At 35.6% G+C, this 19,614-nt stretch overlaps 1 protein-coding gene across 2 annotated transcripts in view; it reads left to right on the top strand.

The window, feature by feature from the left end:
• Positions 1 to 19,614, top strand: part of LOC126957105 (prothymosin alpha-like) — a 1,190,772-nt gene that overhangs the window by 939,331 nt on the left and 231,827 nt on the right. The gene's annotated exons all lie outside the window — the stretch shown is intronic.

Genomic DNA, 19,614 nt, shown 5'->3' with positions numbered 1-19,614 from the left:
TGTTTACCCATATATTTATCATACCCTTTAAGAAACAGATTATAAATATCTTTGAAGCCCTAGAACCTCCATGTTTAATTCCCCTCCCCTGCCACCTATTGAGGTGACCTTTACACTGAACTCTTGTGTTTATTGTTGCTTATCTTGAAAGTTTTATCACATATGTGTTTCTAAACAACAAACCTCTAGCCACACAGATCAAAAAAAAAGAAAAAGAAAACACAGATTACCAACACAGAGGATGCCAGGGGATATCACCAGAGACTCCAGAGACATCGATAGTGCATTAAGGAAACACTATGAACAACTCTAAGCCCATAAATTTGACAACTTTGGTGAAATGGTCCAATTCCTTGAAATATATGAACTACAAAAACTCACTGAAGAAGTAATAATCTCCATTATCTTGTATCTATAAACAAATTGCATTCTTTGTTTAAAACCTTCAAATAAAGAAAACTTTAGATCCACATGGCTTCACTAGCAAAATCTACCACATATGTAAGGAAGAAATAATAACAACGCTACACAATCTCTACCAGAAAATAGAAGAGAAGGGACCATTTTCCAACACATTGTGGAGCCAGCATTACCTTAATATCAAACCCAAAGGTATTACAATAAAACTACAGACACATACCTCATGAATACAGATTTTTAAAAGTACACAACAAAATATTAGGAAATCAAATCCAGCTATACATGAACGGAAAAATACATCATGAGCAATTTAGGTTTGCTCTAGGGATGCAAGCCTGAATCAACATTTGAAAAAGATGACAACGAATGTTGGCAAGACAACTGGAAACTCACACATTGCAGGTCAGAATGCAAAATGGTGCAGGAGTAGTAGAAAATAGTTCGGTAGTTTCTTATAAAATGAACCCATATAATCCAGGATTCTCACCCCTAGATAGGCACCCAGAGAAATGAAACCCTATGTTGACACAAAAATTTATGTAACTGTTTATAGAAAAACTGGACATAAGCCCATGTCTTTCAACACAAAAATGAATAAACAAACTGTGGTACATCCTAAGGAACAACATTCAGCAACATAGACAAATCTCAGACGCATTGTGCTAACAGGGTTTCTAAACCTCGGCACTATTACACTTCAGGCCAGATAAATTTGTATTGTGGGGAGCTGTCTTGTGCCTTGTAAGGCATATTTGCAGGCATCACTGGCCTCTACCCACTGAATGCCAGTTGTCTCTCCCTCCCTATGCCAATTTAATCAACCAAGAATGTTTCTAGATATGGCCAAATGTAAGAACCACTGTGCTAAGTGATGGAAAGAAGGCTGGCTCGAAAAAATACGTACTGTATAGTTCTATTTATACATTCTGGAAAATGCAAAATTCTAGGAAAGGGTTGGGAATAGGATGAGGGTTTGGGTAGAAGGCGCAGTACAAAGGAATTTGGGGGAAATGGAACAGTTATGGATCCTGAATGCAAAGGCTGTTACATAACTCTAGGCATTGGTCTGAACTGTATGCCAAAAATAAAGCTTTAATTTTACTATAAGTAAATTTTTAGATGTTTTAATGTAAAAAAAAATTTATAACTCAAACACTTATATGCTTATAATCCTGTTTAAGAAATAAAATACTAAGAATATCTTTGGTCAGCTGGGCGTGGTGGCTCATGCCTGTAATTCCCGCACTTTGGGAGGCCAAGGCGGGCGAATCACAAGGTCAGGAGATCGAGAACATCCTGGCTAACATGGTGAAACCCTATCTCTACTAAAAATACAAAAAAAATAGCCAGGCATGGTGGCGCGCACCTGTAGTTCCAGCTACTCAGGAGGCTGAGGCAGGAGAATGGTGTGAACCTGGGAGGTGGAGCTTTCAGTGAGCTGAGATTGCGCCACTGCACTCTAGCCTGGGCGACAGAGCAAGACTCCATCTAAAAAAAAAAAAAAAAAGAGTATCTTTGGTCTTATCCCACTCCCCTGCCAGCTTTTATGTTTATTGTCCCTTGCTTTTCATTAATGCCTTACCATATATGTATTATGTCTAAATAATATATTGCTTCTTTATAAGCTTTATATAGAAAATGTTATATTTGAAAAAAAGTTTTGTGTACTATTGAAATTAAGTTGTTATTAATCCAAACTAGATTGTTTTAAGTTAAGATGATAATTTTAATCCCCAGAAAAACCACTAAGAAAAAAACTTTAAAACTATAGCAAAAGAAACAGCAAGGAAATTTAAATGGCGCACTAGAAAATATTTAACACAAAATTTATTGGTAGAGGACAGGTAGTAGAGAACAAAAGGCAAAAAACGTGCAGACAAATAGAAAAATGGTAGCTATAAATCATTCCTTATTAGTAATTACACTAAATATAAATGTATTAAACACATGAATTAAATGGCTAGAAATCGGAATGGAATTATATAAAAGATTCATCTTTTGCAACCTACAAGAAATATATTTGAGATTCAAAAACTTGAGTACTTGAAAGTAGAAGAATAGGAAAAAATATACCATGCAAACATTAACCAAAATAGGGCTTGAGTTGATATACTAATATTAGTCAAAATATACTTTGAGACAAAATTTTTAAGAGATAAGTAAGGATTTTTATAATAAAAGGGTCAATGCATCAAAAAGAGATAACAATTATAAATGTATGTGTACCTAACAATAGAGGCCCAAAATACAAAAGGCAAAAGCTGACAGAATTGAAGGGAGAAATCAATAATTTGACAAAGTTGGAGACTTCAAGACCTCCTTTCAACAATGGACAGAACTAGGCAGAAGTTCAACAAAAATAGAAGTATTGAATACCACCATAAAACAACTAAACCTAACACACATCTGTAAAACATTCCACCAAACAGCTGAGTACATTCTTCTCTAGTGCACAAGGAACATTCTCTAGGATAAACCGTATTTAAGTCAGAAAACAAACCTCAATAAATTTTCAAGGATTGAAATCATGCAAAATATACTCTCCAACCACAGTGAAATAAAAATTAGAATTCAATAACAGAAGGAAATTTGGGAAACTCACAAATAGATGGAAATTAACACACTCATAACCAGTAAGTTAAAAGAAAGACCATGAGAAGTTAAAAAAATACTTTGAGAGGAATAAAAACAAATAGTATCAAAATGTATAGCAAACAGCTAACACAATATTAAAGGCAAATTTATAGCTGTAAATGCCTGTTAAATAAGAAAAAATGATTGCAAGTCTATAACTTTGTTATGCATCTTAAGAAACTAGAGAGAGGAGAGCAAACTAAAACCAGAATAAGCAAATAGAAGGAAAAATCAGAGCAGAAAGAAATGAAGTAGAGAAAAATAAAGGCAGAAACATCAACACTTCATAAACTCTTCCAAAAATTAGTAAAGGAGGGAGTATTTCCCAATTTCTTCTACGAAGCCAGTGTTACTCGACACCAAAATCAGACAAAGATATCACAAGGATACTATAGAACGATATTGTTCATACAGACAAAAATCTTTAACAAAATATTAGCATACAGAATCCAGAAGCATATAAGAAAGATTATACAGCATGACCAAGTGGGATTTATCCCAAGAATACAAGGTAGGTATAACATATGAAAATCAATAAACATTAAATAATATTTACAAAAAAAAGATTACATCATTATCTCAATAGAGGCAAAAAATTATTTAATACAATCCAAAACCCTTTCATAATAAAAGTGTTCAAGAAATTTGACAAGAAAGATATAAAACATATCCATACTGTAAAGAAGATCTTATTCACAAATGACATGATATTGTATAAACAAAAGTCTAAGATATGCATTCAAAAAAATATTAGAATAAACAAGTTCACAGAATTGCAGGATACAAGATTAATGTGCAAAATCTTATTTCTAAACACTACAAATAAACAACTCAAGAACAGAATTAAGAAAACAACTCCATTTATAAAAGCAGCAAAAAGAATTAAATACTTTGTACTAAATTTAGCAAAAGAAGTGAAAGTCTTGTACATTGAAAACAACAAAATTAAAAAAATTAAACACCTAAATAAATGAAGAGACATCTCATGTTCATGGATCAGAAGTTATTACTGCTACGATAACAATATTCCCCAAATTGATATGCTGAGTAAATGCAGTATCTATCAAAATCCTGGCTGTCTTTTGGGAAGAAATTGAAAAGTTGATTCTAAAATTAATATGGAAATGGAAAGGACTCAGAATAGCCAAAACAACCTTTAAAAAGAAGATAAAAGGACTCATACTTTCAGAATCCAAAGCTACAGTACAGTACCGTATAGTATAGTACAACAAAGCTACTGTAATCAAGACAGTTTGGTACTGGCATAAGGACAGACATAGAGATAGAATAGAATGAGAGTTCAGTTATATACCCCTGCCCTTATAGTCAATTGATTTTTAACAAGAGAACCAAAGTAATTCAATGGGGAAAATAATAGTCTTTTCAATAATTGGTGCTGGGACAACTAGATATACACATGTAAAAAAATGAAGCTAAATCCCTATCTTAAAAAGTAGTTCAAAACCAAATATAGAAGCCAAAACTATAAAATTCTTAGAAGAAAACGTAGGTGTGAATCTTTGTGTCCTTGAATTGGGTAATACTTTTTCTGATATGACACCAAAAGCAGAAGTGACAAAATGAAAAGTAAATGGAACTTACCAAACTTAAAAACATTTGTGCTTCAAAGGACGCCATTAAGAAAGCAAAGACAAACCTCAGAATCAGAGAAAATATTTACAATCATATATCTGAGAAGTAACTTTTATCCAGATATAAAAACTGATAATGCAACAATAAAAAGACAACTCAATTTTAAAATAAGCAGAGAATTCAAATAGGAATTTCTTCAGAGAAGACATAACAAATCCCAATAGGTACATGAAAATATGCTTAACATCATTAGTTATCAGGTAAATGTAAGTCAGAACCATAAAGAGATATCACTTCATACTCCCAAAAATAGCTGTAATCAAAAGACGAACAATAACAAGTTTTGGCAAGCATGTGGACAAATTGGAATCCTCCCTCATTCATTACTAGTGAGATTTCAAAATGGTACAGCCACTCTTGAAAGCAGTGTGGCAGGCCTTTAAATGTTAAACATAGAGTAACCATGACTCAGCAATTCTCCTAAGAAGCGAAAACATATGTCCACATAACTTGTATGTAACTGTTTATTGTAGTATAATTCATAACTGCCAAAAAGTGGAAACAACCCAAATGTCCACCAACTGATGAATATGTAGATGAAATGTGGCATATACAATGGAACATCATTAGACCATAAAAGTAATGAAATACTGATACATGCTACACAGCATAGATGAACCTTGAAAGCATGCTGAGCGAAAGAAGTCAGATACAAAATGCAACATAGAAAGTAGGTTAGTTGTTTCCTGGAGCTAGGGGGAGGAAGGAATGAGGAGTTATTGGGTTTGTTTTAGGGGGATGAAATATTCTAAAACTAGATAGTAGTGATGACTACACAATTCTGTAAGTATATCAAGAATTATTGAATTGTAATTTCAAAAGTTAAAGGGTAAATTTTGTAGTATGTGAATTATATCTCAATAAAGTTGTTATTTTAAAAAAGAATAGACTCATTATGCTTCATTATGCTTACTCTTAGGTAACAGAAAGGAATTAATCAGGTCAACTCTAAAAGGATAGTGGTAGTAATTCATCTCAGAGTACATTAGGAATGTAGAGAAGAATGGAAGAGCTAAGGTACTTTAATTCATTTTTAACCCTTAAATATACATACACCTCAAAAACTACAAGAACCTCATTTCCTTTTAATAGCTTAGAAATACTCTCCACTGATTTCCCATTTCTCTAATAGCAGAAAATGTCCATCTTCAAAAAGAAAAATGTCCCTTCTTTAATGGTCTTTAAACACAAGATAGTTTATCAATAATTTGGAGATTGTTTCAAGCTAAAATGCTTAGAGATGAGTTGCAACTAGTTTACTTTTATAGTCATGCCCATTCAACAGCCTATATATCTTAGCAGTTCTTGAAGTTTAGAAATAATCAATTAGACCAGAATATAAATTTCTGAATCAAAAAGCCTTTTGTGTTACATAATGAATATACATTCATTATGCACCAGAAATTACAAACTCAAATTTCTACAAAGTCTAAGCAGGCTACCAATCTTGGTAAAGGGGGCCTAATACAGTCTGTAATGGCCAGTACTCAGCTACAGGAGGTGGATGCCATGCAAGAGTGTGGATCCAGTGTTATCAAATCTACCTAATTTTCAAGACAAGCTACCAATCCAGGTATTTATGTATAAAAAAATCATCTAAAAAATAAGAAATTCAGAAAATTTTTAAATATGAAAGCCAACAAAAAGATACCTCTATGCCAGTTTAGAGATAAAAGAATAAAAAGAAACAAAGCCTCCAAGAAATATGGGACTATGTGAAAAGACCAAACCTACGTTTGATTGGTTTACCTTAAAGTGACAGGGAGATTGAAACCAGGTTGGAAAACACCCTTCAGGATATTATCCAGGAGAACTTCCCCAACCTAGCAATGCAGGCCAACATTCAAATTCAGGAAATACAGAGAACACCACAAAGATACTCCTAGAGAAGAGCAACCCCAAGACGCATAATTGTCAGATTCACCAAGGTTGAAAATGAAGGAAAAAAATGTTAAGGGCAGCCAGAGAGAAAAAGGTTACCCAAAAAGGGAAGCCCATTAGACTAACAGTGGATCTCTTGGCAGAAACTCTACAAGCCAGAAGACAGTGGGGGCCAATATTCAACATCCTTAAAGAAAAGAATTTCTTTTTTTTTTTTTTTTTTTTTTTTTTTTTTTGAGACGGAGTCTCGCTCTGTCACCCAGGCTGGAGTGCGGTGGCCGGATCTCAGCTCACTGCAAGCTCCGCCTCCCGGGTTCACGCCATTCTCCTGCCTCAGCCTCCCGAGTAGCTAGGACTACAGGCGCCCGCCACCTCGCCCGGCTAGTTTTTTGTATTTTTTAGTAGAGACGGGGTTTCACCGTGTTAGCCAGGATGGTCTTGATCTCCTGACCTCGTGATCCGCCCGTCTCGGCCTCCCAAAGTGCTGGGATTACAGGCGTGAGCCACCGCGCCCGGCCTAAAGAAAAGAATTTCAAACCAGAATTTCATATCCAGCCAAAGTAAGCTTCATAAGTGAAAGAGAAATAAAATCCTTTACAGACAAGCAAATGCTGAGAGATTTTGTCACCACCAAGCCTGCCCTACAAGAGATCCTGAAGGAAGCACTTAACATGGAAAGGAAGAACTGGTACAAGCCACTGCAAAAACATGCCAAATTATAAAGACCATCTATGCTAGGAAGAAACTTCATCAACTAACGGGCAAAATAACCAGCTAACATCATAATGACAGGATCAAATCCACGAATAACAATATTAACCTTAAATGTAAACGGGCTAAATGCCCCAATTAAAAGACACAGAATGGAAAATTGGATAGAGTCAAGACCCATCAGTTTGCTGTATTCAGGAGAAATATCTCACATGCAGAGACACACATAGGCTCAAAATAAAGGGATGGAAGAAGATCTACCAAGCAAATAGAAAGCAAAAAAAAAAAGCAGAGGTTGCAATCCTAGTCTCTGATAAAACATACTTTAAACCAACGACGATCAAAAGAGAAAAAGAAGGCCATTACATAATGGTAAAGGGATCAATTCAACAACAAGAGCTAACTATCCTAATTACATATGCCACCAGTATAGGAGCACCCAGATTCATAAAGCAAGTCCTTAGAGACCTACAAAGAGACTTAGACTCCCACACAATAATAATGGGAAACGAACACCCCAATGTCAATATTAGACAGATCAACGAGACAGAAAGTTAGTAAGGATATCCAGGACTTGAACTCAGCTCTGCACCAAGAGGACCTAATAGACATCTACAGAACTCTCCACCCCAAATCAACAGAATATACATTCTTTTCAGTACCGCATCACACTTCTTCCAAAATTGACCACATAGTTGGAAGTAAAGCACTCCTCAGCAAATGTACAAGAACAGAAATTGTAACAAACTGTCTCTCAGATCACAGTGCAATCAAGATAGAACTCAGGACTAAGAAACTCAGTCAAAACCGCTCAACTACATGGAAACTGAACAACCTGCTCCTGAATGACTACTGGGTACATAATGAAATGAAGACAGAAATAAAGATGTTCTTTGAAACCGATGAGAACAAAGATACAACATACCAGAAACTCTGAGACACATTTAAAGCAGTGTGTAGAGGGAAATGTATAGCACTAAATGCCCACAAGATAAAGCAGGAAAGATCTAAAATTGACACTCTAACATCACAATTAAAAGAACTACAGAAGCAAGAACAAACAAATTCAAAAGCTAGCAGAAGGCAAGAAATAACTAAGATCAGAGCAGAACTGAAGGAGAGAGAGACACAAAGGCCTTCAAAAAAATGAATTCAGGAGGTGGTTTTTTGAAAAGATCAACAAAACTGATAGACCACTAGCAAGATTAATGAAGAAAAAAAGAGAAGAATCAAACAGATGCAATAAAAAAAATGATAAAGGGGATATCACCACCAATCCCACAGAAATACAAACTATCATCAGAGAATACTATAAACACCTCTACACAAATAAACAGAAAATCTAGAAGAAATGGATAAATTCCTGGACACACACACCTTCCCAAGACTAAACCAGGAAGAAGTTGAATCTCTGAATAGACCAATAACAGGCTCTGAAATTGAGGCAATAATTAATAGCCTACCAACCAAAAAAAGTCCAGGAACAGACAGATTCACAGCTGAATTCTACCAGAGATACAAAGAGGAGCAGGTACCATTCATTCTGAAACTATTCCAATCAATAGAAAAAGACGGAATGCTCCCTAACTCATTTTATGAGACCAGCATCATTCTGATACCCAAGACTGGCAGAGACATACACACAAAAAAAGGAATTTTAGACCAATATCCCTGATGAACATCGATGCGAAAATCCTCAATAAAATACTGGCAAACCAAATCCAGCAGCACATCAAAAAGCTTATTCACCACAATCAAGTCAGCTTCATCCCTGGGATGCAAGGCTGGTTCAATATATGCAAATCAATAAACACAACCCATCACATAAACAAAACCAATGACAAAAACCACATGATTATCTCAATAGATGCAGAAAAGTCCTTCAACAAAATTCAACAGCCCTTCATGCTAAAAATTCTAAAACTAGGTATTGATGAAATACATCTCAAAATAATAAGAGCTATTTATGACAAACCCGCAGCCAATAGCATACTGAATGGGCAAAAACTGGAAGAATTCCCTTTGAAAACTGGCACAAGACAGGGATGGTGTCTTTCACCACTGCTATTCAACATAGTGTCAGAACTTCTGGCCAGGGCAATCAGGCAAGAGAAAGAAATAAAGTGTATTCAATTAGGAAAACAAGAAGTCAAATTGTCCCTGTTTGCAGATGACATGATTGTGTATTTAGAAAACCCCATCATCTCAGCCCAAAATCTCCTTAAGCTGATAAGCAACTTCAGCAGTCTCAGGATACAAAATCAATGTGCAAAAATCACAAGTATTCCTATACACAAATAACAGACAGAGAGCCAAATCATGAGTGAACTCCCATTCACAATTGCTTCAAAGAGAATAAAATACCTAGGAATCCAACTCACAAGGGTTGTGAAGGACCTCTTCAAGGAGAACTACAAACCACTGCTCAACGAAATAGAGGAGGACACAAACAGAAAAACATTCCATGCTCTTGGATAGGAAGAATCAATATCGTGAAAATGGCCATACTGCCCAAGGTAATTTATAGATTCAATGCCATCCCCATCAAGCTACCAATGACTTTCTTCACAGAATTGGAAAAAACTGCTTTAAAGTTCATATAGAACCAAAAAAGAGCCCACATTGCCAATACAATCCTAAGCAAAAAGAACAAAACCGGAGACACCACACTACCTAACTTCAAACTATACTACAAGGCTACAGTAACCAAAACAGTACGGTACTGGCACCAAAACAGATATATAGACCAACGGAACAGAACAGAGGCCTAAGGAATAATACCACACACCTACAGCCATCTGATCTTTGACAAACCTGACAAAAACAAGAAATAAGGAAAGGATTCCCTATTTCATAAATGGTGGTGGGAAAAATGGCTAGCCATATGTAGAAAGCTGAAACTAGATCCCTTCCTTACACCTTATACAAAAATTAATCCAAGATGGATTAAAGACTTAAATGTTAGACCTAAAATCATAAAATCCCTAGAAGAAAACCTAGGCGATGCCATTCAGGACTCAGGCATGGGCAAGGACTTCATTACAAACACAAAAAGCAATGGCAACAAAAACCAAAATAGACAAATAGGATCTAATTAAACTAAAGAGCTTCTGCACAGCAAAAGAAACTACCATCAGAGTGAACAGGCAACCTACAGAATGGGAGAAAATTTTTGCAATCTACCCATCTGACAAAGGGCTAATATCCAGAATCCGCAAAGAACTCAAACAAACTTACAAGAAAAAAAAAGCCATCAAAAAGTGGACATAGGATATGAACAGACACTTTTCAAAAGACATTTATGCAGCCAACAGACACATGAAAAAATGCTCATCATCAATGGTCAGAGAAATGCAAATCAAAACCACAATGAGATACCATCTCACACCAGTTAGAATGGTGATCATTAAAAAGTCAGGAAACAACAGATGCTGGAGAGGATGTGGAGAAATAGGAATGCTTTTACACTGTTGTTAGTGGGAATGTAAACTAGTTCAACCATTGTGGAAGACAGTGTGGCAATTCCTCAAGGATCTAGAATTAGAAATAGCATTTGACCCAGCAATCCCATTACTGGGGATATACCCAAAGGGTTATAAATCATGCTACTATAAAGACACATGCACGCATATGTTTATTGCAGCCCTATTCACAATAGCAAAGACTTGGAACCAACTCAAATGTCCATCAATGATAGACTGAATAAAGAAAATGTTGCACATATACACCATGGAATACTGTGCAGCCATCAAAAAGATGAGTTCATGTCCTTTGCAGGTACATGGATAAAGCTGGAAACCATCATTCTCAGCAAACTATCACAAGGACAGAAAACCAAACACAGCGTGTTCTCACTCACAGGTGGGAACTAAACAATGAGAACACTTGGACACAGGGCAGGGAACATCACATACCAGGGCCTGTCATAGGGTTGGGGGCTGGAGGAGGGATAGCATTGGGAGAATTACCTAATGTAATTGACAAGTTAATAGGTACAACAAGCCAACATGGCACATGTATACCTACATAACAAACCTGCACATTGTGCACATGTACCCTAGAACTTAAAGTATAATTTTTTAAAACCTCATTTAAAAAATAATTGAGAATATTTTTAAATATAAAAGCCAACAAAAAGATACCTCTATGCCAGATTCAACTCTGTCTTTAATTTTTTATCTCTGTTGCATACACACTGTGTGTTAAAAGTTACTGATATCTATCTCAATACTAGACCTTACACTTGTATTTTTTGTAAGTCATCAAGGTGGTATATATCCCATACTTGTATGTAAAAATATATTGACATAAAAGAGCTCAAATAATATATACTTCAGTTTGTGGTTCAGATTCCAAAAGAATTATTGGAAATTATTATAAAGAATGAAGCAAAAGAGAAATTTTTTTATTATACTTTAAGTTCTGAGAGACATGTGCAGAACGTGAAGGTTTGTTACACAGGTATACATGTGCCATGGTGGTTTGCTGCACCCATCAATCCATCCTCTACTTTAGGTATTTCTCCTAATGCTATCCCTCCCATAGGCCCACAACTCCTGACAGGTCCCAGTGTGTGATTTTCCCCTACCTGTGTCCATGTGTTCTCATTGTTCAACTCCCACTTATGAGTGAGAACATGTAGTCTTTGGTTTTCTGTTCTTCTGTTAGTTTGCTGAGAATGATGGTTTCTAGCTTCATCCATGTCCCTGCAAAGGACATAAACTCATTCTTTTGATGGCTGCATAGTATTCCATGGTGTGTATGTGCCACATTTTCTTTATCCAGTCTATCACTGATGGGCATTTGAGTTGGTTCCAAGTCTTTGGCTATTGTGAACAGTGCTGCAATAAACATGCATGTGCATGTGTCTTTATAGAATGATTTCTAATTTGGGGGGTATATGCCCAGTAATGGAATTGCTGGGTCAAATGGTATTTCTGATTCTAGATCCTTGAGGAATCGCCACACTGTCTTCCACAATGGTTGAACTAATTTATAGTCTCACCAACAGTGTAAAAGCATTCCTATTCAAAAGACAAGTATTTTTTAAAGATGCTTGTAGCAGTATTCATAATTAAAAATTAGAAAGTCAAAACTGAAGGCAAAATCAAATTATATAAATCATAAAATGGAATCTAGAGAAGTCATTGAATTGTAATGACATGGGAAAATATTTGTGATGTAATCAATGTTAAAGGAAAACAATTAGATACAACATTTACATAGTATGCTCTCCATTACAAAACAATTATATTTTTTAAAAAGAACTGCATGAAAATTAAATTGAATGTTAAAGCATGGTCAAGATTAATTTTTTTGTATTTTTTTCCTATAGACTTCCTAAATTAGCTTTTAATTAGAAAAATCGAAACTTCAGAAAACATTAACTACTCTATTTCTCATCTCCTTGGCAATGATGCTTAAAATTCACATTCATTGATTAGACCTGGCTAATATAGTCATCACAGGGATAATATAGTCATATTAATTATGCATGTAAATTATGTTCATTTTTTACTTATTACTATCTATGCCAATAATCCAATAACCCCTATGAGAATCCTTATAAGGGAGACCTTGATCACTAGGAGGATAAGGAGAAGTGAGTTTATGATAACCGAATAATGTCATTACAAAAACAACTCAAAGTTCAGCAGGTCTTCGGTATCATCTTTATGAGCAAACATACTATCTTTCAAAAGAAGACCCAATATTTGCCAAACAAATACCAAGATGTGACAGTGCAGTTAATCAAACACAAACATGTACACTGGTTTTTTTAAAAAAATCAGCAACATGGAATAAAAAGGACAATCATTTTCACTTCTAACCAAAAAACACAAGTCTCTTTCAAAGTATACAATTTCATTCCATGATGTAACAAAAATCTAATAGTATCTGCCTCTGCCTTAGATGTGAAACAAGGGCTGACTAACCTTGAGGTTTTGTATTTTATTTTTTATTTCCATAGGTTTTTGGGGAAGAGGTGGTGCTTGGTTACATAAGTTTAGTGGTGATTTGTGAGATTTTGGTGCATCCATCACCTGAACAGTATACACCAAACCCAATTTGTAGTCTTTTATCCCTCACCCACTTCCCACTCTTTCCCTGAGTCCCCAAAGTCCATTGGGTCATTCTTATGCCTTTGTGTTCTCATAGCTTAGCTCCCACCTATGAGTGAGAACATACAATGTTTGGTTTTCCATTCCTGAGTTACTTCACTTAGAATAATAGTCTCCATTCCCATCCAGGTTGCTGCAAATGCCGTTAATTCATTCCTTTTATGATGAAATACTACTCAACCATAAAAAGAATGAATATAATGGCATTATATTCCAATGAATTAACACCATTATAATTCCATATATTCATATATGTGTATATGTATATATATGTGTGTGTATATATATAAGTTTATCCACTCGTGGATTGATGGGCATTTGGGTTGGTTCCACATTTTTGCAATTGTGAATTGTGCTGCTATAAACATGCATGTACAAGTATCTTTTTCATATAATGACTTCTTTCCCTCTGGGTAGATACCCCGTAGTAGGATTGCTGGATCAAATGGTAGTTCTACTTCTAGTTCGTTAAGGAATCTCCACACTGTTTTCCATAGTGGCTGTACTTGTTTACATTCCCACCAGCAATGTAGAAGTGTTCCCTGTTCACCACATCCATGCCAACATCTATTTTTTTTTATTATTATGGCCATTCTTGCAGGAGTAAGGTGGTATCACACTGTGGTTTCGGTTTGCATTTCCCTGATTAGTGATGTTGAGCACTTTGTTGGCCATTTGTGTATCTTCTTTTGAGACTTGTCTATTCATGTCCTTAGCCCATTTTCTGATGAGATTGTCTTTTTCTTATTGATGTGAGGTTGTTGTAGATTCAGGGTATTAGTCTTTTGTCAGATGTATAGATTTTGAAGATTTTCTCCCACTCTGAGTTGTGTGTTTACTCTGCTGAATGTTCCTTTTGCCACGCAAAAGCTCTTTAGTTTAATTAAGTCCCAGCTATTTACCTTTGTTTTTATTGCATTTGCTTTTGGGTTCTCTGTCATGAAATCCTTGCCTAAGACAATGTCTAGAAGGGTTTTTCCAATGTTATCTTGTACAATTTTTATAGTGTCAGGTCTTAAAGTCCCTGATCCATCTTGAGTTGATTTTTGTATAAGGTGTGAGATGAGGATCCAGTTTCATTCTCCTACATGTGACTAACCAATTATCCCAGCACCATTTGTTGAGTAGGGTGTCCTTTCTCCACCTTATGTTTTTGCTTGCTTTGTCAAAGGATCAGCTGGCTGTAAGTATTTGGGTTTATTTCTGGGTTCTTTATTCTGTTCCATTGCTCTATGTGCCTCGTTTTATGCCAGAACCATGCTGTTTTGGTGACTATGGCCTTATAGTATACTTTGAAGTTAGGTAATGTGATGCTTCCAGATTTGTTCTTTTTCTTAGTCTTACTTTGGCTATGTGGGCTCTTTTTTGGTTCCACATGAATTTTAGGATTGTTTTTTCCCTTTCTCAGAGGAATGATGGTGGTATCTTGTTGGGAATTGCCTTGAGTTTGTAGACTGTTTTTGGCAGTATGGTCATTTGCACACAATATTGATTCTATCCATCCATGAGCATGGGATATGTTTCCATTTGTTTGTATCATCTATGATTTCTTTCAGCAGTGTTTTGTAGTTTTCCTGGTAAACGTCTTTCACCTCCTTGGTTTGGTATGTCCCTAAATATGTTGTATTCTTAGCAACTATCGTAAAAAGATTGAGTTCTTTGATTCTCAACTTGGTCACTGTTGTTGTATAGCAAAGCTACTGATTTGTGTACATTAATTTTGTATCCTGAAACTTTTTTGAATTTATTTATCAGTTCTAAGAGCTTTTTGGAGGAGGTCTTTAGGGTTTTATAGGTATACAGTCATATTAACAGCAAACAGTGACGATCTGACTTCCTCTTTACCAATCTGAATACCCTTTCTTTCTTTCTCTTGTCTTACTGCTATGGCTAGGTCTTCCAGTACTATGTTGAATATAAGTGGTGATAGTGGGCATTCTTGTCTTGTTCCAGTTCTCAGAGGAAATGCTTCCCACTTTTCCCCATTCATTATCACGTTGGCTGTGAGTCTGTCATAAATGGCTTTTATTACATCAAGGTATGTCTCTTGTATGCCAATTTTGCTGAGAGTTTTAATCATAAAGGATGCTGAATTTTGTCAAATGCTTTTTCTGCATCTATTGAGATGATCATGAGAGTTTTGTTTTTAATTCTGTTAATGTGGTGTATCACACTTATTGACTTACATATGTTAAACCATCCCTGCATCCCTCATATGAAACCCACTTGATCATGATGGATTGTCTTTCTGATATGTTATTGGATTCAGCTAGCTAGTATTTTGTTAAGGATTTTTGCCCTGTGTTCCTCAGGGGACACTGGTCTTTAGTTTTCTTTTTTGGTTATGTCCTTTCCTGGTTTGAGGATTACAGTGATACCAACTTTATAGAACGATTTAGGAAGGATTCCCTCTTTCTCCCTCTTTATCTTGTGGAATAGTATCAATAGGATTGGTACCGATTCTTCTTTGAATGTTTGGTAGGATTCAGTTGTGAATCCATCTGCTCCTGGACTTTTTTTGGTTCGTAATTTTTATTACCATTTCAATCTCGCTGCTTATTATTAGTCTGTTCATGGTATCTAATTCTTCCTGATTTAAGCTAGGAGAGCTGTATCTTTCCAGGAATTTATCCATCTCCTCTAGGTTTTCTAGTTTATGTGCATGAAGGTGTTCATAGTAGCCTTGAATGACCTTTTGTATTTCTGTGGCGTTAATTGTAATATCTCCCACTTCATTTCTAATTGAGCTTATTCGGATTTCCTCTCTTATTGGTTAATCTTGCCAATTGTCTATCAATTTTATTTTTTTTTTCAAAGAACCAGCTTTTTGTTTCATTTATCTTTTGATTTTTGTTTGTTTCCATTTCATTTAGTTCTGCTCTGATCTTGATTATTTCATTTCTTCTGCTGGGTTTGGATTTGACTAACTTTTTCTGTACCAAGGCAGATAATATATTTTGCCTCTGCAGGCCATGTGGTCTCCGACACAATACTCAATTTGTAGCCACAAAAAAACAAGGCTAAAAAATGGGTATGGCTGTGTTCCAAAAAAACTATTTACAGAAACAGGTGATGGGCAAGATTTGGCCCACAGACCAAAGTTTGCCAACACTTAACACTGAAAGTCACAAGTGAATGTTACTGTTGCCCCCAACAATGAGAACAGGCTGAATAAATACAAATAATATTGTTCGAGCCTATTACAAAACTAAGGTCACTAAGTAAACTAATGAACTAACTCAAAGAGTGACAAGCTCTTCGAAGAAGAGACGAGACCCATTAACTATTTCACCTCTGGTAGGGCAGCAGGAGGAAGAAGAAGATGCCATAGATACAACTAAGAAAAACAAAAAAACCTGAAATTGGACAAAGGTTTGAAAGCTGAATAAGGGTTGGTATCATAGTTCAAGATGCCTGGGAACAACATCCCCCCATTTTCCCAACCCCTTCCCCATCTTCCCAAACTCTGCCCTCAACAGAGCCTCCACCCATCCATCAACTATTTCACAGACCTAACTCAAGGGGGGACATGAAAAAGATTAGAGTAAAGCAGGTTAATGAAGAGAGATCTCTGTGGCACTGATATACTGGGCTTACCTAAGTCTGAAGATAAAACAGGCAAATGAGAGGAACCCTCCAGCACTCAGAATTCTGCAAGAGTACTCGACAATAGCAATCTACCACTAGGGAAGGGACAGGAATACTGAGAGAGACTTACCACTTAGGCACAGGCACACTGGGCCTGTTGAAGTCTGAGGGCAGGAGCACTGGAAAAAATGTTCTGGGACTCCACACCTCACACTGAATAGGAAAATGCATTCAACTTCTGGCTGACTGAAGCCTGTGGAGTGCTAATTATAACTAAAGCAACAACCAAGTCCAAGCCCAACCCAGCTCACAAGACCCTGGACTGGCCCAACCCATCACATCAATGGTGTGATAGAAGGTATGCTCATTCCAGAAAGTAAGCATTATTTACCAAGTCTCTCCTTATATACATGATGAAAATAAGAAAATAGAGCCCATCATGAAGAGAGAAAATAATCAATTTAACCCCGTGTAATTAGAATTATGAATCAGAAACTTGAACTGTCAAGATAATAAAATACAGAACCTCGTATTTCTTGCTTATCTGAAAAAAAAATAGTCTTAATTAAAGAAGCAATATAACGGAATGGTATATGATTGTAACTCATTACCCATAATCACTGTAGAGTAGATAACATACTACTGGATGAGAAAGTCATATTCTCAACACTAAGCCTTTTAGGGAAAAATGTAATTAAGTCGACAATGCAATGAATGTCAAGACTAGACTACTGTTGATAGTCAAAGGGGTACTAAAAATAATTATATAATTTTAATAGGTCTTTATTGGGCAACAAAATGGTTTTATTATGTTAATGGTCCTACAGAATAATGTTATTAAAACCTTTTTAAAAATAAAATTATTCAACTTATTGGTCACATCTGTCCATAATACCATGTTACCTTTTTTCTACAAATGTATTTTCTTTTAATTGAGTTGTTTTGGATTTTCATTAAATTATCTGTAATATTTGTTAAATTTGTATTTATAGCTAATAAATTTGAACTTGTTGACATCTTCAAATGACTCATACACACCATATTTTTTAATGGAGACTATATTGTCTCTAAAGAAGCTAAGGTAAGCTGAATGCAAACTGCTAAATAGAGAATAGTCTAAATTCCAATTTTTTCTTACGGAAATTCATTGCATAAACATTTTAGCCCAAACATATTCACAGGTATTATCTTTTTACTTCCCTACAGGGTACAAAGCACAACTTGTCAAATATCTCTGTCTGGTTCTTTTAATTGTTACACTAAATTTTAAAGTTGTAAAACCTCAGGGCTTCTCAATTTCATTCCAATCCAATATATGTTTAACCTATTGAAAATGAAACTCTATTAAAAGACTCAAGAAACTGAGATATTGCCAATCACTAATATAAAATTTTAAAATTAAAATTTGAAACCATTTAGCTTTGACTAAGTTGTTTATTCTCTTGCTTGTTAGGGAGAACTTTCAATGTGCTCCTGTTGGTATGTGTTGTTTTCAGTCATTGAAATTTGCTAAAAAGCTGGAGTTGTAGTGTTTTGTTGAATTTTTTGCTTGAAGATTCTTAATTATGAATATGCAACAAGACTTGGAGTATTTGTTTTTAAAATGTTTAATGCCATTGTAAGACACTTATGTTGATCGAAAAGCAAATGTTCAAAAGCTCAAAGATTTCCACAAGTTGGTTGATCATGGGCAGTAAGGAGAGAAAGTGCTTACTGATAGTCCAATATTTTGTTCTGTTTTGTGTATCTCAGACTTTCTCACAAGGAAAAACATGTTGTTCTTACTTTCTGTGTGATAACTATGGATTTTCTTAAGTTCATTATTTTGTTTGGGAAATTATTCAAGAAATTCAACATTGGGTTTTCCTGCAATTAAAAAATAATATTGCCACACAATATAAAGCATAGTGCTCTACCAGAGCGCTGCTCGCATCTTCAAGGAGATATTTTACAAACTTTACAAACTGGAGATTGCTCTTTTCATACATCTGCTCATTAAGATCTTTCCTTATTGGTATTTGCTTACAGACTGTTTTCCAGTCACTATTCTTTTTAAAGTACACCATTGTTGAAATACAGAAACATGCAAAGTGCACATGCCATAAATATACAGTTTGATGAACTGTCACAAACTAAACACACTTTTAGCCAGCACCAGATCTAGAAACAGAGTATTACCAGTACCCTTGAAACGATCCCTTACCCTTTTTACAGTAATTACATTCTTTCCTCCCCTCTGCTCTGCAACCAGAGTAACTACTAACCTAACTTTTGCAGGGGTGCCCAACCTTTTGGCTTCCCTTGGCCCCATCGGAAGAAGAATGTGTCTTCTACCACACATAAAACACATTAACACTAATGATAGCTGGTGAGCTTTAAAAAATGCAAAAAATCTCATAATGTTTAAGAAAGTTTACAAATTTTTGTTAAGCCACATTCAAAGCCATCCTGGGCCGCATGTGAGCTATGGCCCTTGGGGTGGACAAGCTTGTTTTAACACCTTAGACCAGCTTTGTCTGTTTTTAAACTTTCTAGTAAGTGGAATCAAACTGACTGTGTCAGCTTGTCTGTAAGATTCCTCACACTGCTGCATGTCGCCGGCTGC

The sequence above is a fragment of the Macaca thibetana genome, chromosome 6 (assembly GCF_024542745.1).
Source record: "Macaca thibetana thibetana isolate TM-01 chromosome 6, ASM2454274v1, whole genome shotgun sequence".
NCBI classification, from domain to species: domain Eukaryota; kingdom Metazoa; phylum Chordata; class Mammalia; order Primates; family Cercopithecidae; genus Macaca; species Macaca thibetana.
This window is presented reverse-complemented; position numbering and strand designations above follow the sequence as displayed.